Below are 25,411 nucleotides of genomic sequence, written 5' to 3' on the forward strand. Positions count from 1 at the left end.
TGGAACGCTTTCGACACCTTGTAGGGCCCATTCCCTGACAAATTGGGGCTGTTTTGAGGGCAAAAAGGGTGCAACTCAAACCACACAATAATACCAGAAAAAAACACATAATAATACAGACAAAACAAACAATAATACCAGACAAAACACATAATAATACAGACAAAACACATAATAATACAGACAAAGCACACAATAAGACAGACAAAACACAATAATAACAGACAAAACAGACAATAATACCAGACAAAACACATAATAAAACAGACAAAACAAACAATAATACCAGACAAAACACATAATAATACAGACAAAACAGACAATAATACCAGACCAAACACATAATAAGACAGACAAAACACACAATAATAACAGACAAAACACACAATAATACAGACAAAACACACAATAATAACAGACAAAACAGACAATAATACCAGACAAAACACACAATAATACCAGACAAAACACATAATAATTCAGACACAACACACAATAATACCAGACAAAACACACAATAATACCAGACAAAACACACAATAATACAGATAAAACACACAATAATACAGACAACACACATCATAATATAAACAAAATTAATTATAATTAATGGACATTTTGTAGTGGTTGATGCATTTTTGTAAGGGGCAATCAAGTCTAAAATGTCTACATGGAAATGACAAACTTCAGAAGCCATTTTAGACCTGCATTTCAGCATAGTTATCCTGTTACAGGGTGGTCAAATGAAGATCCTACATCTGTATATAGGCTACCATTTCGGATGCACCCCAGAGTTGTATTTCTTCTTCCGTGGGCTCTGACAGACAGGTAGTTGATTGCAGTGCCCATTGATAGGGGATTGTGGGTAAACGGCAGTAAGCGTGAGAGTAAACACGGGTCAATAAAGTGGCGAGGTGGTCCCCTCTTCAAACACAACCTCCCGAGAGGGATTTGACAGGTCTTAAATGCCGCCGGTGAACCTCTGTCGCTCGGACACTTGGCGGTCTCTGTGGCGGGCGTCTTCTCCCTGCGATTGGATGAGGGTGGTGCGGATTGCTAAAGTGGACAGTGTGGACACGGTCACACTTGGAGGAGAGGCAGCTGTAATGTGGCCTCTGAAATAGTCACTTAACACACTAAGAGAAGCTGTGATAAAGCACTATAGCCATATAGTTCAGTGTGCTTCTCAACCTATGGTCTGTGGACCTGCACCTGTCCCTGGCATGTTGCTGAGTGGTCATCCGATGACTGAAAAACGTCCATAGCTTACTGGTCCAAAGACCTAAGGTTACAGATGTTTTATAACACCCCAACTTTAGTCAAGTTTAGTGTGCTAGTCTGAACACACACACCACTGTTAACATCATTATTCCCCACTCCCCCTGCTCCATTCACTCCAATAATCGTTGCAGACTCCTCCTTAACCTCCCTTCTCAGAAACTTCGGACTGCGGCGGTCCACAAGGCAAGGTTAATCAATGGTGGTAGTCAGCAATAAATTAGGTCCAAGTGACAGGCGAATGTCCATACCTGTCCGGCAGCGCTGCTGATCAGTGATTGGTGACAGCGGCCCGGAGCTCCCTGGCTGAATCATCAGTATCGTCTGAATTGGTTACAGACCGATCCGACAGGACCTATCTATCAATTGATCGGCAAGAGTAATGCATTGCCGGCTTGGGTCAAGGGGCAAGTTGAGAGCTAGGGCTTATGGCCGGGAGGTACGGGGGTGGATGTATAGGGATGGGGCCGGGGGGGGTACCATTGGGGCCCTGGGTGTCACTAGTAGGCAGTAAACAGGATTTAGGGAGAGTTTAAGAGGGTTTTAATCATGCAGTTAGCGGGACGTGGCACACCAAACGGACAGCCGTTTAGGGGAGATAGATGCCTGCCCGTTTGCACACACACACACACACACACACACACACACACACACACACACACACACACACACACACACCTCAGGGGGGTGACATGGAGAGAGCCTAATCAAGACCTGTGTGTTCTCCTCACGCACATAACACCGGGGAAATCAGTGTGTGTGCAGGTGGCTGCTATTGTAAAGCTACAGATGCCTCATCAGAGCATATCCTCTACCCTTTCAAACAACCAGTGTTTTAAGAGTGATGGAGTGAGTGGAGTAGGAGAGAGTGAGAAAGAGGGAGAGAGAGAGACCCTTGAGACACCGCCTGGCCCATGAGAAAGGATGGAGGGAGAGGGGGCATAAAAAAGAGAGAAGTTGATCAATACTTTTTAAGCAGGCACGAGCCCAGCTGGCCAGCGGGCATGACTCCATTACACCTGGAGGTTCTTCGGGAGGAGGCAGGCAGCTGAGACAATGGCAGTGCTCCTCTGTGCTCCTAGGTCCCGTTTCACTCGGTGGCCATCTTGTTAAAAATGTCAATTTTTGGCATGCCCTCAGTCCATCTGTCCAGGCAAAATAATACAGAGTAGAATCTCTGAGCCAGCAGCAGTATTCTCTCTGTCCTAATAACGCTGGCCATAATGGCAGGCATTAACCAAGCAGTTGTTGTCTGTTGTCTGAATCAAAGGACCTCGATTGTCTGTCTGGTCCACTCCAAGGTCTGGTCAGTGGAGCTCGGCTGTTTGCTAATTACCCTTGTGTTGACAGTACAATATCATCTCAATGAGAGAACGACCTCCATATGCATGCACGCTCACATACACAACCCACCTGAGATTGATCGATTGCCTCCCTGTCCTGACTGTGACTCATCACCTGAGACGTGTGTGCACGATTGCGTGCGTGCGAAGGACACGTAAGGAGCAAAGGCTTGTAGTAAAATGAAGCTGAGTAATACATGACTGGAATGGATTGAGCCTAATTGGGTGTGGAGGCGCCTCCGAGCTGATCAAAGGGGATGGATGGATCAGACGCGTCTGACGTCCCAGACAATGGGCCATCAATGTGGCGGCGTGTGTTTTCTCTCTGCAACTTGCACCTCAGTACACTCTCCAATCTGAGTGTCCACATCTTACCTCTTTCCTGTTGTTTTCGCTCCTGAACTTTGTACTGGGCCCAAACAGGGTGGTCACAGATTGCTGCCTGCGTAGAGCTAACTACTGCCTGATCTTGTCCCTGTCTGATAATGGATAATATCCCAGGAACCCATCCACACCAACCTTCAACCCCACACGCGGGGCCTTCAGTATATCGACTCTTCTATATCTCAGGGGCCTCCACTGTATATCTCTTCTGCCTTGCCTGTTTGATGTCCCTCACAGCAGGAGCCCAACACAACCTCCCTCAAGGGAGCGCCCTCGAGAATGATTGGGTAAAAACACTATTCGGAACACCGCCTGGACTTTTTCGGGGCACAGACAAAAACAAATTCAAACTCAGGTCTGGACTTTTTTCCTCAATGTACACCTTTGACATCCGAACGAAACGAAAGTCACTAATGATCTGATGCTCGGATATGGCACATCCAGCAGGCTTTCAGACTTGTTTTTAATCACCTCCCCCGAGACTTTGGCGTCATTCATCAAGCTGTAGCTCTGGCTTTGTGGATAGCTCAGGTAGGATGACTTGCGTAAAAACAATGAGGATCCTACGGCAGCGGAGGTGCTGATGACGTCTTTCAGTGTTGTTAGTCTCGTTCTCTTGAAGTCTTTCGGTGTGGCTGCAGGCAAGCACTCCCCGAGAGGTGCCTGGCTCCCACCTCGCTGCGATTCAGGAAATGGGCCGACTCGCACTGAGCGCACGATTTAAGCGCCCGGCGGCTCAATTACAGGAGTTTGGGAAAAGGAAAACGCAGCTTGACAAGTAGACGGGGCGGCAGGGGGTTGTGGGGGTTGCTGGGAAGTTTCCCAGGCTTTAGTTTTGCACCAGATGAGACAGTGGTGTGAGATGAGATGTTCAAATTACCTGCGACGTGGACTCTGCCTCACTCATGGGCTCTCTCTCTCTCGGTTTCTCTCTCGGTCTCTCTCAATTTCTGTCTGTCTTTGTCTTCTTTTTCTCTCCCTTCTGTCCCTCTCTTATTCTCTTCTCTTCTTCTTTCTCTGTGCCAGCCAGCCAGTGGTCGTCGTTTCTAGCTGGCTCATTATACACAGCTCCCTCCTGCTCCTATGTCCTCCTCCTCACACTCTGCTGTCATCTACCCACTCCTACAGTACCAGGCTTCTGATGAGGCTCCTGTCACACACACACACGCACACACACATGTAAAACACTGCCATGGACAAACACACACACACACACACACACACACACACACAAACACACGCTGTAAAACACTGCCATGGACACACACACACACACACACACACAGACACATGTGATAGCACACACACACACACACATATACGCACGTATACTCACACATGCACACGTACACTCACGCACGCACACACGCACACACACACACACACACACACACCCACACACACACACACACATACACACACACACATACACATACACTTTGTTGTTATTGCTCCCACAGCCCATATTAACTTGTCAGGCTCTGCCATAGTTGCTAAACTGCCTCTCTAAGCGAGCGAGCATCAGCAATAGCTTGACACACCGCTTCAGGTGGCTAGACATGGAAAAATCTTATTAGTGGCACACAATCAAGGCAGCATGCATTTCTCATAATTAAGGCCTTTCTGTCGGACTATCACTTAGCATTAGCTGTAGCCCGCGTGACGCGAGGCCCACGTTTGCCTTGATGCAGTTCCCTTTTTTCCTTACGTTAGACGCACACCAATGTTTGAGGACGAGCCACTGACGAGCCGCCCGCAGCCAGCAGGAGATCCGGAACAAAGCCTGGCGTCGTGGGCGTCGTCGAGTGGCGGATGCAGCCCACCAATCGCATACACTGAAACAGATATAGATTGCATTCAGATGTACCTTGAGCTCAAGCATATTGAACTGTCATACGCCAGTTGTGCGTCAGCTTGTCTCTTCCCCCTTCTTCACAAGGCTTATTTGTAATCCAGAGGATGACAATGTACATAACTCAATCCCCACCATGTCGTTTTGCCCGACAAATGCTGGGGCATTCACGGCATAAACAAACCGACAAATACAAAACTGTAGGCTAATGACGCAGGCTGGCAGTGGTTTCTCCCTCTCTAAACCTCTCAAGACTGTTTGAGAGCCTGAGAGGTTGGTATGAACCTACACAGGATGTTGAAGCCCTTCTTTAGTGAAGAGCTACCTACCTTGTAATCAATTAACCTTATGGACACCAAATGGACATCCTTGAGCGTCCTCTCCAGTTTGGTTACACACTACATGACCAAAAGTATGTGGACACTTGCTCAGCCGCGAAGTACTAAGCCACCCAAGCTCACAGAACGTGACCACCGAGTGCTAAAGCGCTTAGCAGTTAAATATCGTGTGTCCTCGGTTACAACACTTACTACCGAGTTCCAAACGGCCTCTGGAAGCAACGTCAGCGCAATAACTATTCGTCGGGAGCTTCAGGAAGTGGGTTTCCATGGCCGAGCAGCCGCAGACAAACCTAATATCACCATGTGCAATGCCAATGCGTTGGCTTGAGTGGTGTAAAGCTCACCGCCGTTGGAGTCTGGAGCAGTGGAAACGCATTCTCTGGAGTGATGAATCACGCTTCACCATCTGAAAGTCCGGCGGACGAATCTGGGTTTCGGCGGATGCCAGGAGAATTGCTATCACAGAGATAAAACATGTACATCATCTTCACCTCGTTTTGTTTGAAAGGTGAAATGAAGGTGAAAGGTTAAAAGGTTGAAATAAAATGTGAAATATATATTATTTTTTCTTATTTTTAAATAACATCATTGGTCTTGATCATGCATTGCATGATGTCAACCAACATGGCGCCACACATAACTGCCAATCAGCTTAACATTAGTGCATGATCAGTACAGCCCTCTGCGGAAGAAATTACATAATATACAGAAACTATAATGATAAGGCATTAAGGCACTTACTGTGATAGGAATGCACACACGTCCAAATGTATAATCAGCATGCAATGCTGGAAAATGTGCCAGGAATAAAAAAAAGTTTGTGCTTGGGCTCTTGTCCGGCTCAGTAAAGCCTCAAACGTAATTGTCCGTAACAGTGAAATGGGCTACTTCCATGCGAATTAAGGAGGAGACGGAACACGCCTCGATTCAAACTGTTGTTGAAACTTGTCCGAAAATCATTTCAATTGAACAAGTTCAAACATAGCCTACAAGATGATTAGCAGGCAGCGTGCCTTGGTTTGAGGGCAGCCTGGGTTTAACTGTCCTGTTGTGTAATCGTCACATCTTGGAACAGTGGGTGGATTCTGACACGGGGCTCGTAAAAACAAAAACTCATGCTTGGTCGACCGTTAGAGATATTTGGGAGTCACACGGCAAACGGTTCATGAACAGTATCCAATGTTGAATAGCCATTGACTTCAGGCTTAATCTTAAAGGCTTAGTAGGACGGCAGTGTCACTTTATGTCATATGCTTCAGTGTGGAACACATCCCTACGGAGCCTGGTCTAAAGATATGTCATTTAGCCTTTGAGCGATATTTGAGATGTTTGGGGCACTTTAAATTCTACCTCGGGACTCTCAGTAGACTGGTAGAAGACTCTGCAGTACGTTTTTTTGTAGAAGTGAATCCATAAGGACTACACAGGGCCTCGGGGCCAGAGTATCAGACTGCTGTTTGCCGGGTAATTCCCACTGTGTAACGATCTGTTCCCCAAAGGACCTACCTGTCACACTGCCTCCCCCCCAGCTCCCAAGCATCTTCTCTCATCGAATTGGAAGTGGAACCAGATGAATTATCGAGCTGCGCTCTCCTCTCCTCACCACGCCAAAGTTAAGAAAGAACTACTCGAGAGATGAAGAAGGAGGAATGGAGTGTCTGCCCTTACCTACCTCTTGACACTGATTCGAAGGTGAGGAGAAGTCTGACGCTTAGAAGCCGATATGCAAATCCAGATTGACCAAAGTAATGAAAGTAATAAGTAAGTAATGGTTTGAAGAGGTGTAGCCGACGGAGAAGAAGGAGAACGACAACAACGACTGCCGCGGCTGTTCGTGGGGTGTAATTGAAGCAAACACATGGTCCAAAAGTCAGTTTATTCCCTCCGTGTCTTTGCTTACAGCAAAGCAGTCGTCGTGACTACCAGTGTAAATGCGCTGGCGTCCCAATAATACCGCATTTTTGCACTTGGAGGTCGCCTGGGTTAGGTAATAAAATGCTCTCTCAAGCTTAGTGTCCTGTTCCCCCTCTCGCTCTTCCTCTCCTCCTCATCTTCCTCACTCGCTCCCTCCCTCCATTCGTCCTCCCGTCGGGACCTTCCCTTCTGTCACACTCGGGCAACATGCGGCTCGTTGAACGCCCCACGCTGGGTGATAAATCACAGCGCTCCCCACGGCGTCCCGTGGCCCCTCCCCTTCCATCTGTCAACACCCTAATGCGTCGCCACTGCCGCCACAAGCTGCACTCTCCCGTTTTGTTCCGAACAAAAAATAACCCTGGCATCGCAAAGACTTAACTGCTACAGTAATCTACCAGCCCCCCTTGCAGCCCCACGACCCCCCCCCCCCCCCCACTCAAAGGGACCATCTTGGAGGGTGAAGACGAGACGGTGAACTGGCTGACCTAAGAGTTGTTAATTCAAGAAAAGGGAGTGTGTGGTTTCACTCACGACCCTCCGGGGCTCCACCGCTCCAGAGGCAGTCCTTCACCGTCCGTCTCCTCCCCCAAGAAGAGAGGGAGACAGCTGGGGGAACTGACCCACAGTGATCACTGTCCTCCATCCAGGACAGCAGGACCACCTGCCCATGGAGAGCACAGATACCCAAACAGACCACGGAATAAAGCTCTCAGACTCGCAAACAGCTCTCAAGGTGTTCCTCAAGGTGCTCCTGTTTTTTCACAACTCTGGCATCTTCCCCGGCAACCGTCATCCTTGAGAGCAAACGTGGTCTAATAAAACAGTTCAGGAAAAGTCCTTGGATGGACCTTGGGGATGGACCTATATTTGTTCTTCTTGTTCTCTTTCCTCAGAAAATAATAAACTCCCCTCCTACCCAAGGCTGCCATTTTGAGGCCCTCTTTGATAGTTCCTCAAAAGAGCGAGAAATCATTATTCGCTGAGGTTATTGGCAGCTTCCTAATTCAGTCCTCTTCCCAGATAATTCAAGCGTGGCACCGGGCGAAGTGGAGTTTATAATTCCCCAGCTTTTTCATTAATTTGCTGTCCGTGTTAGCCGCCCATGGTAATCAGGAAAATAAAATAGGCCCAGAGATTGATAATAAATCACAGTGTGACTGGGTGTTGTCTGCTAGCGCTCTGGTGTATTACGGTGAGGTGATGAGACAAAAAAATGGGCTTCAGATTTCTCATTCACCCAGAGTCGGGGTGTTATCCCTTTTCGCTCCCATGTGTTTGTGTGTGTTCTCGCTCTCATGCTATCTCTATTCAATCTCTCTCTTTTCTCTCTCTCTCTCTCTCTCTCTCTGTTTCTCTCTCTTTCCCTCTTTTATTTTATGTAGTGGGTTACCAATTCCAATGTCCTGTCTATAGTTTTCTTTCAAAAAGCGACTTTGACTCACTCCGTCTCTCTTTCTCTTTCGGCCTCTCTCAATACCCCTTTGTCTCCTTTTTTCTCCCCTCTAGCCCTGTCTCTGTCTCGTTCTCTCTCAGACTATTCAAATGACATGTTCTTTTTCTATTTCTTATATTTCTACACAATATTTATTTATTAATTTCTCTCACTGTAACCCTTAGAATTTTTTTCATTTCTAACTAACTAATATCAATATCCTGGCGTTTGGGAATGGGCTGCTGGGAATCTCCCAGTTCTGTTGTGCTCTGTGTTACAGAGTTAGGGGAAAACCCTGAGATTATTTGGAGGAAATGTATGCCATATAGGTGGTTTGTGATGATCCAAGGGGCCAGGGTTCTCTCAGCCTTTGCCAAATTATAAAGCAAAGAAATGCCCGGGTTCCCATTGCAATCAAGAGGTTAACAGGGTAGAGGGTATCCCATGCCACCTTCGGGCTGTCCTTAGCTCAATTTGGTTTATTTGTTTTTTTTCCCCATGGCCATTAAAATCATATCACATCACATTGAGCAGTCTACTAGAAAGCATCATCTACAGATTGTTAGCAGGGACCCAGCAAGCACATTTGGTTCTTTGGAAGTTGTAAGAACGTCTGTTTTTGGGTTGTATTTATCTGTAATTGCGTGTATGTAAAGGGTCTATCTGTCGACTTGCTATAGTGGCTTTTATAGGTACCTAATGTTTTTATTCTAATTTGTGTACTAAAACACAAACACCTCAGGATGCAGTTCCTTGCTCTGTGTGTCTGCATTGTATAGCACACTGTCTGTGAGCTGGTGCACGACAGATACTTCCTGCTTTAATAATGCTGGGAGAAAGCCCCAATTAGACTCGTTCAGCTAGAAATGGAGAACACCCAAAGCGCGCCAGACAGACAGCCAGGCTACACCACCACAAACAACCAGCAGTTCCTCGCTGTCCCACCCCTCTCTGCCCCACACCGCGTAGCCAACTCTGATGGAGATCAAATTAACTTCAGACGTATTAATGGAATCAAAGGCTCTCAGATCCTGGTTGCCTATTGCATTAAAGATCACCCTTTTCCTCCTCCGTCTCCCACTTCGGACTCCCTCCCCCCTTTCCCCAGGCCCATAAGAGCTGGCAGCCTTGAGCGGCCGCTAACACGATTGACATTGATAGGTGGATCAAACTATGGAATCAAGCGTAATTGCATTAAGCGAGCAGACATGGATCCGGGGACCTGGGCCTGTAACTGCATTAGGGCTTCTACATATGTTAGCGTTATGGATGCAGTGACCAAATGCAATGGGCGCTCAAGCATGGAGGCCATTATTTGCAGAACACCGGGGGTGGGGGCTGCCGAGGGGATGGGAGGGGGAGAGTCAAATGTACTCTGTGGTACAAAGGGAAGCCGAGCAGAACTGTTCAATCAGAAAGTACGGGGGGCGGGGGGAAGGAAAGAAGGAGATGAGTGATAGAGGGAGAGAGTGAGAGTAGAGAGAGAGAGGAATACATTTCAACCAAAAGGTGCTATGAGCTATTACCCCTCACACAACTTAATATAGAAGGTCCATAAAAGGCCATATTGCATATCGAACATGGATTTACCCATTTTAAACCTCCACTTCTCAAATCCAAATCAAATCGAAAGCCAGCCTAAAACCCCAAACAGCAAGCAATGCAGGTGTAGAAGCACGGTGTCTAGGAAAAACTCCCACTCCCCTCGCTCTGAGTATCATAATACCCAACCAGTGATACAAGTTTGATCTGCGGTGAGGCACATGGAGAGTTCCTAGTAGAGTGCCTATCTCTCCTAGTCCCTAGTAGAGTGCCTATCTCTCCTAGTCCCTAGTAGAGTGCCTATCTCTCCTAGTTCCTAGTAGAGTGCCTATATCTCCTAATTCCTAGTAGAGTGCCTATCTCTCCTAGTTCCTAGTAGAGTGCCTATCTCTCCTAGTTCCTAGTAGAGTGCCTATCTCTCCTAGTTCCTAGTAGAGTGCCTATCTCTCCTAGTCCCTAGTAGAGTGCCTATCTCTCCTAGTCCCTAGTAGAGTGCCTATCTCTCCTAGTCCCTAGTAGAGTGCCTATCTCTCCTAGTCCCTAGTAGAGTGCCTATCTCTCCTAGTCCCTAGTAGAGTGCCTATCTCTCCTAGTTCCTAGTAGAGTGCCTATCTCTCCTAGTCCCTAGTAGAGTGCCTATCTCTCCTAGTCCCTAGTAGAGTGCCTATCTCTCCTAGTTCCTAGTAGAGTGCCTATCTCTCCTAGTTCCTAGTAGAGTGCCTATCTCTCCTAGTCCCTAGTAGAGTGCCTATCTCTCCTAGTCCCTAGTAGAGTGCCTATCTCTCCTAGTCCCTAGTAGAGTGCCTATCTCTCCTAGTTCCTAGTAGAGTGCCTATCTCTCCTAGTTCCTAGTAGAGTGCCTATCTCTCCTAGTTCCTAGTAGAGTGCCTATCCCTCCTAGTCCCTATTAGAGTGCCTATCTCTCCTAGTTCCTAGTAGAGTGCCTATCTCTCCTAGTGCCTAGTAGAGTGCCTATCTCTCCTAGTTCCTAGTAGAGTGCCTATCTCTCCTAGTTTCTAGAAGCCTTTCTCTGTGTTTATGCCTGAGCATCGCCATCATCAGCACTTGACAGAGCGCTGACCCCGTACTGCACTGCACTCTCCATTCCCACCCAGCCTCTGCTGTGTCATCAGTAGCACAAGGTTTGTCTCTGTCTCTGTCTCTGCCCTCGATGGGGCATTGGCCTTTGGTGAATTGGGGTGCGACTTAAGACTTGTTTCCAGTGTAACTCACATATGGAACAATGCGGTTAGGTTGGAGATCTTTTTTATTGTCTTCAATGCTACGTACACACACACACACACACACACACACACACACACACATCAAAGTTTCCCTTGAGTCTTTAGACCGAAAGGGCACACAAAGACAACCTCCACGTCAATGGATGTCAGGCTGAATTCTCCCGCTCTCTCAGGATGGATCCTTTCCCCTTTGCTCTTGTCTCTCCCCCCCGTCCTCCTTTATGAAGTATATTTACCATAACTCAATAGCTGCCGTAGCCTCCACAACCTGCTCATTAACAATGTATCGACAGTTTCTTCCCGATGCAGGAGGGCCTGTCTCTTTCTATGTCATCAGCTTAGCGGTAGCCGCCAGTGTGTCCACTGTGCAACGCAGTGGAGATTTTCTCACAGGATTAGCGCTTAGCTAACTGGGGGCCTGTCCTGCTCGCCTGCCTGAATCCAGTATCTGCCTGAATCCAGTATCTGAATCCAGTATCTGAATCCAATATTTCTTACGGGGAAATAAGGCTTGTTTCAAACCTAGGCAATAACTCAACACCTTCCAATGTCTTTGAGAGGTTGTTATTCTCATTAGAACCATATGTGAGATTTTTATGGGTTACCCCCCCCCCCCCCCCCCCTCTCCCTGACATAGCTTCAGTTGACACATTAACACATGTAGTCAATGTTCAACCTTTATGTTTTAATAGGGCGAGGACGGTGTATATTTTTTGTTGTTGTATTGATCTTGTGTGTGAATAAGAGACGTCTGGGGGTTTGTATGGATTTCTGGCTGCCATAGGCATGGAATGAAATGTACTTTGCTTATGAAGGTCAGTTCAGATACAGCCATAAACTACATGATCTTACTTCACCAGCCTTTTTTACAAATAAATATTTCTTGTATTACTTTTCAGAAACGTATGTGGAATGTCACGCGACGAAAGAAATCCATTGTATGATGTGCATGTGTTTGTGTATTTAATGTCTGTTTTAAGGGGCAGTCTTGGTGAGGGAAGGGTTTTTATTTGGTTCCATAAAAATAACTAGTTGTTCAGAGCACAACTGTCACTGGTTTGAGAGGAGGAGGCAGTCGCAGTTTTAGAGCTACTGAGTTTATTTAAGCACCATAGATCAAAACGGGACGAAACCCAAACGCTGTTGTGCTCAGAATATATCTTAATAAACGACAAGGCACAGGGCGAACCCAAAGTGCAAAATATAAAGTACTCAGGAAATAGTATGAGCGATTCCTCTCAGGAAAACAAGTAACGGCCAACAATGGCCAACAAATACAAATGGCAGAGGGAGTATATATATATAATACAGTGATAGAGTGGGGATTGGAAGCAGGTGTGTGTAATGATGACGAGACAAGTCCGGGGTTGATGAGTGAAGTGCGTTTGCCAGAGGTAGGTTCAGCAGCAGCTAGAAGGCTGGCGACACCGAATGCCTGAGCTGGACAGTAGAGGGAGCCAAAGCGAAGGCTAGTGTGACAAACAACGCCTTGGGGGTCATTTAGCTGTTTGATTTTGAATTTTAGGACCCCTTTAGGTATAGAAAAAATACATGTTATTTGTTTAAATATTGATTTTGGCCTTTACCGCTAAAGCCCATAGAAATGTTTGACCCTTTTTTTGGGTAGGCAGAAAACTACCTTCATACTTCCATTCATTTAAAAAAATCTGGTACTGGTTACCTTCAGACGAGTCCTGTGACACTTGTGGTGATCGTAGAGCAAAACGGAGAACACCATCGTGCTCGTGAGATACTACCCTTTCCATAGAGTTGTCCTTAGTTTTGTAGGTCAAACCGTTCGGATGCCACAGACGTTTACATGACCGGTTTTTGGGATGTCTCATGGTCAGACAGACACCGCTCTAGCTCTCCCACCTTTCACTGCAGATGTGGCTGTGCGACACTGGCAGATGAGACGCATCCATTACAACCCAAAAGAAACCGATACCTCTTATCTTAAACTGACCAATTTTGATGTGGATTTTTTTGGTTGTGTAACTTAGATTGACACATGGGGTTCCTCAATCCACTCTAGGGGGTTGATTGTACAACCAGCCTGTCACTTTTGCTACCACAGTGGCAAGGTGCTATTGTATGTAGTGTATGTCCTTAGAGGCGTGCCTCTGATTGGAGCTGCTGGTTCGCAGTGCAAAGCCAAGAGATTTACACCCTCCCTGGGCCACAAGGTTCAATGAGGGTCTGGTGCTTGAAGAGTCCCCCCCCCCCCAGCCCGAAGGCCCTTTTCTTGCCTCGGCCCTGGGAAGCTCCATTTCACGGGAAGCAAGCACGGTAATTGTCCCCGCCTGCCAGGGACTCTCTCTAAAAAAAATATATTGGCCAAAATCTGAAGGCTTACGGATTCTAGGAAAGTGTGAATTGCAGAAGCAATGTAGCTGGGAACAGCCCTGAGCGCTATAGGCCTGACGGGGGAGGCCCAAAGAAACAGAGCAACATGAAGACCAACGGCATTGTAAACTAAAGGTGCCGACCAGCACAACAGATAAGATCAACTTTCACCCCCCACTCTTGATATCAACATAAAAAAACATAAAATTCCAACCAGTGACCTTTCAATTACTGGCCCAATGCTCTTAACCACTAGTCGGCCTGCCACACTTTAGAGCCACCGCTATTGTTCTTATCGACGGGCTTCTTCCTCAAGCTATAAGGAGCTGTCCGTTCCGCTTTATCTGATAAACCCCCCCTGGCCTCCTCCTTTGAAATTACTGAGCCTATTAGTCTATATGCTTTATGGCCAAGGACTATAAACGCAGGGTGGGAAAAGGGAAGATAGGAATGATAGTTGGTTGCATTTTATTGCTTCACTAAATAGCCGTTTAAGAAGGGAGGCGTGTAAAGATATAGGCCATGTGACCAACCGATAGAGGAGACTGTAGCAGCTTGATGTTTCATACACAGGCATGTACAAATATAGGCCATGTGACCAACCGATAGAGGAGACTGAAGCAGCTTGGCGTTTCATACACAGGCATGTAAAGATATAGGCCATGTGACCAACCGATAGAGGAGACTGTAGCAGCTTGACATTTCATACACAGGCACGTAAAGATATAGGCCATGTGACCAACCGATAGAGGAGACTTTAGCAGCTTGACGTTTCATACACAGGCACGTAAAGATATAGGCCATGTGACCAACCGATAGAGGAGACTGTAGCAGCTTGACGTTTCCAACACAGGCATGTAAAGATATAGGCCATGTGACCAACCGATAGAGGAGACTGTAGCAGCTTGACGTTTCATACACAGGCATGTAAAGATATAGGCCATATGACCAACCGATAGAGGAGACTGTAGCAGCTTGACGTTTCATACACAGGCATGTAAAGATATAGGCCATGTGACCAACCGATAGAGGAGACTGTAGCAGCTTGACGTTTCATACACAGGCATGTAAAGATATAGGCCATGTGACCAACCGATAGAGGAGACTGTAGCAGCTTGACGTAACATACACAGGATGTAGAAAGATGGATGTTGCTCATGTTGACGTAAAACCCCCCCGGGGAATGGAAATGTCTTACTTGTTGTACACTGTAGCTGATTGTCAACATGCTCAGCAAAGTTGGCCTTACTATATATATATATATATATATATATATATATATATATATATATATATATATATATATATATATATATAATTTTTTTAAATCTTTCGTTTACTACGACGTATTGAAACACTGGACATGTGTGGCTTCAATTAGACTGAAAATAATAAGCCGTGCCAAGGCGCAAGCTCGACGGTTTTGGTTGTAATTGTACGACAAAGGAGAATATCTCTATTGATTAGCGATGGATACTCTCCCGATTGGCCCATGGACAAATCTGATCAGGCAAACACCTACCCCTTCATTCTCCAGAAAAGACACATAGTAAAATACAGTCCAGATTTGTCCTTTTCTTTTGCATTTCTCCCTTCCGTCCTGTCATGAAAGCCATGGTATTAATGAGCCAGGGTTCTTGGGAGGGTCACAGACCCAGAGCAGTTCACTCTGGAGCAGGGCAGAGGGCTCAGGCTATTTTCTTGGCCCATCTGATGTTGCCACACACTGAATATCCCTTTATGAGAACTCTCTGTGACTAAGAATTCATGTGTACGTATTAAAAATGGCAAATAAACGTTGAGCTTGAGTTAGGACTGGGATCTTTAATAGCGGTCCGAATCTGACTTAATACAAAGGAGCGACACACATAAACCCTCCCCTGTGCCATGACTTGTGCTTCTCTGCAAATGAAAACGAGAGTGGGCGAATCTCATGATAAGATGAGAACCAGTGTACACTGATGTTGACATTGTGTGCATAACTTGAATTTGCCAACTCACATTCACCCCTTTCCCTAACAACCTCTTTCATCTCCCAGACCTTGGCTTCAGTGTGCTTTCCACATGTCTTTGGCCTAGTTAGGATAATTAGATGTTTTAGATTTGTAGATGGATTTTAGCATTTTCTCCACTTTGATATTAGGGCCTAGAACTGTGTGTCTGAATAATTATGCTCAGCACATTTCAAAAAGACCTTTTGAACTGCAAGTGTATTAGATTTTGGGTGGGCACACTGTCTGCCTGGAGGTGCTTGTAATAGCTGTGCACTTACATTTTCCCATTTCTTTTTGAGAAAGGGAGAGAGGCAGAGCAATTGGATCAGAGAATAGATTGAGCAACAGGGCGAAATTAGGGATCAGGCCCGGGTCCAAATAGTATTGGTTTTCTTTCAAATACTCAATTTACTCTCAACTCCTTGGACTTTTCTCCAGGTGTTTACGAGCCTCCTTAAAGGAGGGAGGTGCATGGAGCAGGAGAACAAGGAAGTCCCAGTGGCACAATCGTTTATTTAACACGTCCCAACTCAGCAACAACATGGGCGAGAATACGCCCAAACGAGGTCGCCACCCACAGGGGAATAAACGTTACACACGGAGGAGAAACCTCTACTCCTAAACACATACCAAACGGTACAAACTGCTGTGTAAAAGAAAACCCCGTGGTGCAGATACGCACCCCTAACAAAGATACATAGATAACAATCCCGCACAAAGAATAGCAGGCAGCGGAGGTAAATAAACCCCCCGAAATCATCAACTAGTAGGACACAGGTGAAACAATACAGACAGACACAAACGAAAAGGAAACATGGATCGGTGGCAACTAGTAGGCCGGCGACGACAACCGCCGAGCACCGCCCAAACAGGGAGAGGAGCCACCTTCGGTGGAAGTCGTGACACCAGGACCGTGCACCACTTTGGTGTGGCAGGTGATCAATGTGAAAAAACCCCCCCCCATTGTTTTATATAATTCGCCATTCACCAAAAAAGTGAGGCAAACTAGAACCACGTATTAATGGGAGTTTAATAGAACCAGTACTTATTTTCTAGAACTGCTACTGGGGGTAGGCTATATCAGACGAGCATAGCTAATGTAGGCTAGATGAATCAGCTTGTTAGGCTGTGTCATCAAAACAAGCTGACTAGTCGTTACTTGAGTAGAATTTGTTTTGCTACTGACAAAACCGTCAAACTGCACGTTGCCCCCCTTCCCTGTCCCTGACCGTGAGACAACAAATGCTAGCGATTTTAAAGTAAGGTAGTGGCATTAATTTCAAACCCGCCGCCCTGCGCAGGTGGGAAGCTTGTGCATGCGACGAGGACAAGTGCAGCGACACAGTGCCACGCTCGCAGAAGGGCAGACTTTTTTAAGATGAATGAGTTCATGAGACATTTAAAGTTACAGGAGAGTAAAGAGACATGACATTTCACATGAGGGGAAAAAGGGGGTAGGTGCTCCAGCACCCATTGGGCTCTATCTGTCCATGTGCCTTTTCTTCTCAATGAGAAAGAAATACCCCCATTTTGTCTGAAGGCTTTTTGGTTATTCAAAGTTTACCAGTAACTGTGGTAGTTAGTTAGGCAACAGCCATCTGCTTTGCATATGTTTAATTAACATGGCTAATGGAAATGTGTCTCGTAACAGACTGCACCGGGTCCCTAATTGGAAAGGCAATTCACTGTCTCTCCCAATGGGCATACAGCAGTCAGAGAGGGCTAATATAGCAGAACCTGGGGTGGTTGTTTTCAATGGGGTTGCTTTCACACCATCCAATTCATACACGGACACTCTGTCTCTGCACATTAAGATAGTATCATTGACAGTCCCTTGCTCCGTGCTGTTGGTGCCAGTCCCAATTATATTCCTACCTGAAAGAGCCAGATTGCTAGCAGGTTTGCTCGTAATGGAACAAAGTGCAAACCCCGCCCTGAGAGCAAACCCCGCCCTGATAGCAAACCCCGCCCTGAGAGAAAAGACATCCGTCTTCGGGTCGGTCGGGGGTTTTGAGTGTTCTTATTTGTCTGCCGGGCAAATGACAAAGGGCTAATTAAAGCAATTAATTGAAGCGGCGAGCATTGCAGAACATTGCACATTTATAGCAACAACATTTACACACCGCTGAACCGAACCCATCCCGGCCCTTGGGCTTAATGGCGTCAGCGCTAATCTGATAGTGTTTATGTTTCTCCTGATGCATCGCCGGGGAGAAAGCATAACACACATGGAGGGGGGAATTCATAGCTAAGCTATCAACATTAGTTTGGGCTGTTGACGCGGTGTTTTCATTCAATACGTACAGAACAGGGACCAGTTGACGACGGTAACCTTTTCCCAAAGTGTCAGGCCTACTCACGAGCAGGTGTTCAGGGAGATTTTTGCGATTGATATCTCACCATCCTTTGGAGACTGAGTTTGGCTTTTGATTAAAGATGTTACACGTATTGCTAAGTTATTGCAGCTCTTAGATTCACCGACTTTTACCGTAGAATTGCTCACTTGCTTATTCGGTTTTAGATTAGGTAATAGTTCATGTCCCTTTACTCCCTCCTCTCCAAGTCCTTACCGTATCAAACTTCTCCATTCCCCCCAGCAGGCACCACATGGGTTGCCAGGTTGGGCCGGCGACACATGGGGAATTATTGACGCCTTGCAGGCTCCCACCAGGCATATCGAAAACAGATATACTTTAGGTACAAAACATATTTTTGCAAAATACTTGGTGGAATGGGGAAGTGGCTGGGTGGCTTGTGGGGATGGAAGGACACACGAGGGCCAATGGGATTTCTTCTACAGATGGCGTCCGGCCGAGTTAAGTTCCTGGGTGATAGCAGTGGGATCATGCTTTTAGTCTCTCACACACACACACACACACACACACACACACACACACACACACACACACACACCTGTCTCTCTTTGCCTTCTGTTGCCTCTACACAACTCTTGTAATCCAGTTATGATTTCATTTCTCTCTCTCTCTCTCTCGTTCTCCCTCCTTCATTTGGGTCGGGGAGATTTGAACATGGAGCATCAGGAGAGAGCTGTGCTGGTGGCAGGCATCCATTCATTAATGTCTGGAGCGCGGCGTGATTGAAATCAATTACATTCCTCTGAGCTGCTCTCCACTGAGGCAGGCAGGCAGTCACACTGCAGTCCTGACACCAGGGGACGGATGGAGGGAGGGAGGGATGAAGGCAGGGAGGGATAGAGGGATGGATGGAATGGGCTATAGAGGGAGGGATGCGGATGAAGAGGGGAATGATGGAGAGAGAGAGAGAGGAAGTCAGAATTAAATATTGAGGAGGGGGGGATAGGAGAGAGTGTGGTTAAGAATGAAAGTAAGAATGAAAGAAAGAAAGAGATATTTTTTTTAAAATTCATATTCATGAAATCACAAGTGAAATATAGTGAAACACAGCTTAGCCTTTTGTTAATCACCCTGTCATCTCAGATTTTGAAATGCAGATTTTGAAATGCTTTACAGCCAAAGCAAGACAAGCGTTTGTGTAAGTTTATCGATAGCCTAGCATAGCATTATGTCCAGCTAGCAGCAGGAAGCTTGGTCACGAAAATCAGAAAAGCAATCAAATTAACCGTTTACCTTTGATGATTTTCGGATGTTTTCACTGACGAGACTCCCAGTTAGACAGCAAATGTTCCTTTTGTTCCATAAAGATTATTTTTATACCCAAAATACCTCCTTTTGTTGGTCACGTTATGTTGAGAAATCCACCGGAAATAGCGGTCACGACAATGCTGAAAAAAAATCAAAATTATGTCCATAATATCGACAGAAAAATGGCAATTGTTTTTTATAAACAATCCTCAAGGTGTTTTTCAAATATTTATTCGATAATATATCAACCGGGACAATTGGCTTTTCAGTAGGAGCGAGAGGACAAATGACTACCTCTGTCTTTTACGCAAGATTCACTCTGAGAGTCCTCAGCTGGCCACTTACGCAATGTAGTCGTTTACGCTCATTCTTCAAAATAAAGGCCTGAAACTACGTCTAAAGGCTGTAGACACCTTAGGGAAGCCACATAAAAAGGAATCTGGTTGATATCCATTTCAATGGGCAATAGGGATGCATAGAAAGACAGGGGTTTCAAAATAAGAGTCACTTCCTGATTGGATTTTTCTCAGGATTTCGCCTGCATTATCAGTTCTGTTATACTCACAGACAATATTTTTACAGTTTTGGAAACTTTAGAGTGTTTTCTATCCTAAGCTGTCAATTATATGCATATTCTAGCATCTGGTCCTGAGAAATAGGCGGTTTACTTTGGGAATGTTATTTTTCCAAAAATAAAAATAGTGCCCCCTAGTTTCAAGAGGTTAAGATTTCATAGTGTCCGTCAAGTTTTTAATCTGAGAAATTAGAACCTTGCAAGGGAAATCAAAGCAATCCAAGAAAGTAGGGACAAATAATGATCCAGACTCTGGATCATTTCCACACTGTACATATCTACACTGAACAAAAATATACTGCAAACTCAACAGGTAAAGTGTTGGTCCGATGTTTCCTGAGCTGAAATAAAAGATCCCAGAAATGTCCCATATGCTCAAAGAGCTTATTTCTCTCAAATGTTGTGCACACATTTGTTTACATCCCTGTTAGTAAGAGAAAGTTGTGAGACGCTGAGCCACATCGTATGTATCACTTGCACCAAGCTCCACCGATCCAACCTCCAGGGCATATCTGTGTTGGTTGATTAGACCAAAGCGTTAGTAAATGCTCAACCATATAGACACGTATTGTGTCAAAACCGCCCAAGATTCACACTGATAGGAATTGTCTGTCGGACATTAAAAACATATTTCTCTCTTTCTGTTTTATCAATGCCTGTTTGTTCTTGATGAACCACATTTGTTAATTGAGGAAGGAAGCAAGGAAACAGCTGCTTCTGCTTTCCCCCAGAGGATGCGTGCCAAATGGCAGTAGGGCTCTGGTCAAAAGTAGGGCACTATATAAGAAATATGGTGCCATTTGGGATGGAGCCCTAGTCGGGGACAGCAAAGGCAACGTGGCAGAACATACACACTTAGCAGGCCGGTTCTGGAGAGACAGAGACATGTTTACTAGTAATGGTTGGCGACGGTGACAGTATAATGAACAGAATAATTGTGCAACCTTGCAAAGAGGTTGGCCATTTTAGAACATATTTAGAAATACTGTATATATATATATACTCAGTCCTTTTACAACACACTCTACTGTCAGTCTGACCCGTTAAACATGAATCAGTCTGTGGACAATGTTTATGTTTAGGGTTGCCAAATTCAGGTAACTTTCCCCAAATTCCCAGGGTTTCCATAAAATCCCTGTTTCAAGACTTCTGGAATTAGAAGGGAATAAGCAGGAAATAGGGAGTCCTCCTGTCAGGATTTCTGGAAAGTTACCGGAATTTTCAAGTCTATATACAGTAGCAGGTAGTGAATTATATAAATAACATGCTATATATATATATATATATATATATATATATATATATATATATATATATACATAATGTATTATAATGAAGTGTTTATATGTGATTTAAACAGGGAGCAGTTTGCACTACTCCTACGAGAATATAGTCAGAACAGGATGAGGTTTGTTGCATCAATTAAGTTCACTTTTGGACTAAAGAACAATGGAAAAACAAGCAAACAAAAGTCTGTACTTTTCCATTTGTCAGACAACCTCATTCAAAGGCGACGTCCTCGTGGAATGGGAGAAGAATCAATCCCAATTTAGTCTAAACTCCGCTTAGATATCCATCCTGTCTGTCTGGCAAAGTTACAAATCAACTCCGAAATGTCACATACACAGGGAGTTGACGGCATTTCATTTTCTTTCTTTACACCAAACAAGCTCGCGAGTGTCAAAGTCCCCGCACTTTTATTGAGTCAAAAGAAACACCGGGAATCTATAAATCATTATGAAACACCAATGAGGCTTTGTTGGCCCAACCATAATAAGGCTGTTGCTGGCCGTGCTGCAATATATTTCATTTGGAAGGTCATTCTTCTATTAAGCGTTGAAAGGCTTTGCCTTTCCCTCCACTGTGTCCCTGGCAGCCTCCTCGCTGTCCTCACCACCCGCATTGTGCCACCTATTCTGTAAATTAGCCTCGGAACCGCCATGAAAAAGCGTTTTATGCCTTATTCCCAGGCCAGTGTAATTGCTTTATTACCCAGCGCTCAAATGAGTTTTGGTTGGTTATTATCGTTCCATGGGGCATAATGAAATTGTATTCCTGCCGCAGTGCAACAGTATAAGAATAAAGCGGTAAATAGACAGGGGGTGAGGGGGTTCAGGATCGATATGACACACGCTCCCCTCTGTTTGCTGTCTGAATGGCTTGTTGGGAGGACACACACTGAGACACATGCACACGCTCGTGCAGGCACAAGCACACAGACACACACACACACACACGTGTGGCGTTTATAAACCGGGGAGGCAGCATGCGAGGGCACAGCATGCCGCGGTCCAAAATAAGGAATCGAAATGACAGGGACTATAAAAGAGGGCAAGCTTCTTCTCTTCTCCACGGCTGCTATCAGTCTGCTGGAGATCTATATTCTATCGCTTCTTAGACCCACAAGAAACAAAGAGAAAGAGGGAGAAGAGTCATTTGTGGAACTCTCAAAGATTGCTTGCGAAAAATAACTGTATCGGGCAACGTACTTACTGCCCCTGCTTGAATCGATTTCATTCAGAATGCAAAGGTCTAGGAAGGACGCGATGCACATGGCTCACCCTCATCGCCCTACGTAATACTTGTGTATGAAATGAAATGTCACTTGTGGCAGCAAACAGTATTAGCTGTTACTTCCCATTTGAAGTAGCACAGCCATTCTGTGTGTGTGTGTGTGTGCGCGTGTGCGACGTGTGTGTGTGTGTGTGTGTGTGTGTCATAATCATTGATCGTTAGCTATTTCACGCTGTGAGCTTTTTTAGATGACATCTGGCAAAGTTACAAACTAACTCCGATATGTCACATACTCAGAGAGTGGGCAGCATTTTGTGTGTGTGTGTGTGTGTGTGTGCGTGTGTGCGTGTGTGCGTGTGTGCGTGTGTGCGTGCGTGCGTGCGTGCGTGTTCTGAACATACTCTTTTTTAATGTCCTAAACAGTAGGAATGTCCCTCACTGTCATTTTGGGAGCTTTTTTACCTCATTTATTCATGACACTCATTTTAAGGATGGCGTACCCACTCACTCTTATCCCCATGTACATATTGAATTATGAATGTTAACGCTGGGTGGCCAGCTGCTGTGGATGGGAAGGGTCATTTAGCTGGTTTATCTTTACTCTAACTGACTGAAGGAGGTGTTGTGTCATACACACACACACACACACACACATACACACACACACACACACACACACACAGTTGGTGTTGATTGTTAACCCTCACTTTCCACTCTCTTCTCTCTTCCATGTCTCCTCTCTGCTGCACCTCTGAACAACAGGTAAGTGATTGCGATTTTATTCTTATTCTTACTACCGTTAGTGTTATGTACACACCCATACACACACAAAAACGCAAACACACACACACACACACACACATACACACATACACACACACACACACACACACACACACATACATGTTGACAAGGTTGACACAGGTTGACAGCTAAAAGAGTGTGTTCCTTTCTGCACACTAAATTACTCTCATGCAATCTACACTCTCCAAATGGCCAACACATCCAAATCTCTCACCTCAACCCAAGCTCCTAATGAGTTATCGATTCAGCTATTATAATTCCCCAAATGTGCCCGAAATATCATGAAGAAGGCCAAAAGTGTCTCAAACACACACACCCAGGGGAAAGGAAACAATATGACGAGGTTAATTCAGTCCTAGTAAATTACAGTGGGATGCGTCCCAAATGGCACCCTAGCCCCTTCACAGTGCACTACTTTTCACCAAGAAGCTGGTCAAAAATAGTGCGCTCACATGGATTAGGTTGCCATTTGGAACTCATTCGGTAGATCTCCTCCGGCCAGATGGGACTGTTTGTAATTAGGCCCAGTAGAGGGAATGGAGCTCTGTGGTTCTGTCATCATGGCTTAATGAATCTGATCCTCTCTGAATATAATGTGTGGGCGATGGAACAGGAGGACTATGGACACGTGGTTGGTTCCCACTATTCTGAAACACCTTGGTTTCTGAGTCTGGAGACACACACACACACACACACACACACACACAAATGGGCAGTCACCCGCATGCTGTTGAAATGTACACACACACACACACACACACACACACACACACACACACACACTGCTGCTAATGAATGTCATATTAGAAAACTAAGCGGCTGTGCTGTGAGCTTCCACAATTAAGCTTCCATATTTCTCTCATTTATCTCTGCGATTGCCCCACACGATGGGAGCGAAAACACCTCATCCCCCAAAAACAGACTGTGGGGGAAAGAGAAGTGCGTCAGAGTTATCAAGGAAAAGCTTGACAGATGTTTCACTAAAGTGATTTGGATTTCTCCTCTGTGAGTGACTCTAACCTGTTGCCAGTGGCAGTCTCCGGTCTTACCCTGTGAATGTGAGTAAGGACTCTGTTCCAGTGGTGTTGAAAAGCTTCCTATCCTTCCTTTCCTCATCTTCCTTGAGCACTGGTCTGAATGGAGTCGATAAGTAAGCCTTGTCTGAGCCTGAAAGGCCCACACGGCAGGAGAATGTCTCCTGTTTCTGTAGTGTGAGTCAGGTAGATGTGCATGTTCACCTCCTGGGCAGCACGCTAGTCTACCGCAGGCCCTTACCCCCATCTCCTGAAGTTGATCGGTGTAAGCAGTATGTTTTAGACCACAGAACATAGGGAATGCTAGAATAGACTTTGGTGTCTTGGCAACACGAGTCCCATGCAGCCTCACCACTTGTCACAGTGAGGTATCGGCAAAGGAAGACACGTTGAAGATATAATACAAGGGCATTTTTATGAGAGTATTGGGACGATAGACAATGCCTTTGACCTTGTCAGTGGAGGTAGTCTCGACTATTTGGTCACCCTTGAAGAAAGTCAATTACCAGCACGGACGATTCATTGGCTTCTACTCGGCTTCAATTTATTGGTTTGATCCTGATTAGCCATTTCAGTGAATGGCGTCGCTTCCATTAATGTCCGAAATGAACGGCAATAAATAAATAAAACGCTTGACACAGCTCCCCCTGAGTCAAAGGGAGATTGAGGAAGGTGTAGATTTCAGACCTGGGCTCAAGTAGTGTTCAAAATCTTTAGCTGTGCTCTATTGATATTGCCTGGTGCAATAGAACCAATTGAGTAGTCTATCCCCAAAAAAGCTAACCCCACCCACCTGGCACCTGGCTTACAGTGAATCCAGGGTTGTATTCATTAGACACCAAACGCAAGAAGCAGACTGAAGAAAGGGGTGGGACTAGCAGAATTTCTTCCGAAATATATGAGGAAAAAAATGTTTTCTGTTGCAACATGTTTTGATACGGTGTGAACAAATGAATACGACCTAGGAGTGGTGGATCACGTGATTCAATATGGAGACGGGTGCATCATAGTCGTGCTGTAACTGTTCTCCCCACACCTTAGAGGCTGTGTTAGAAGGGAACTGGTGTTATGTTGAATACAGTCCTACGATAATCTCTATGCTGCCAAGAAATATGAATAGAGAATTATGTCTCTCTCTCTCGGTCTTTCTGTCTCTATCGCAGCTCTCTTTCTCTCTCTCTGGCTATTT

General features: G+C 45.5%; 1 protein-coding gene across 4 annotated transcripts in view; it reads left to right on the forward strand.

The window, feature by feature from the left end:
• Positions 1-25,411, forward strand: part of LOC139374910 (catenin alpha-2) — a 677,819-nt gene that overhangs the window by 218,895 nt on the left and 433,513 nt on the right. The gene's annotated exons all lie outside the window — the stretch shown is intronic.

This window comes from Oncorhynchus clarkii, chromosome 19, assembly GCF_045791955.1.
Source record: "Oncorhynchus clarkii lewisi isolate Uvic-CL-2024 chromosome 19, UVic_Ocla_1.0, whole genome shotgun sequence".
Classification (NCBI taxonomy): domain Eukaryota; kingdom Metazoa; phylum Chordata; class Actinopteri; order Salmoniformes; family Salmonidae; genus Oncorhynchus; species Oncorhynchus clarkii.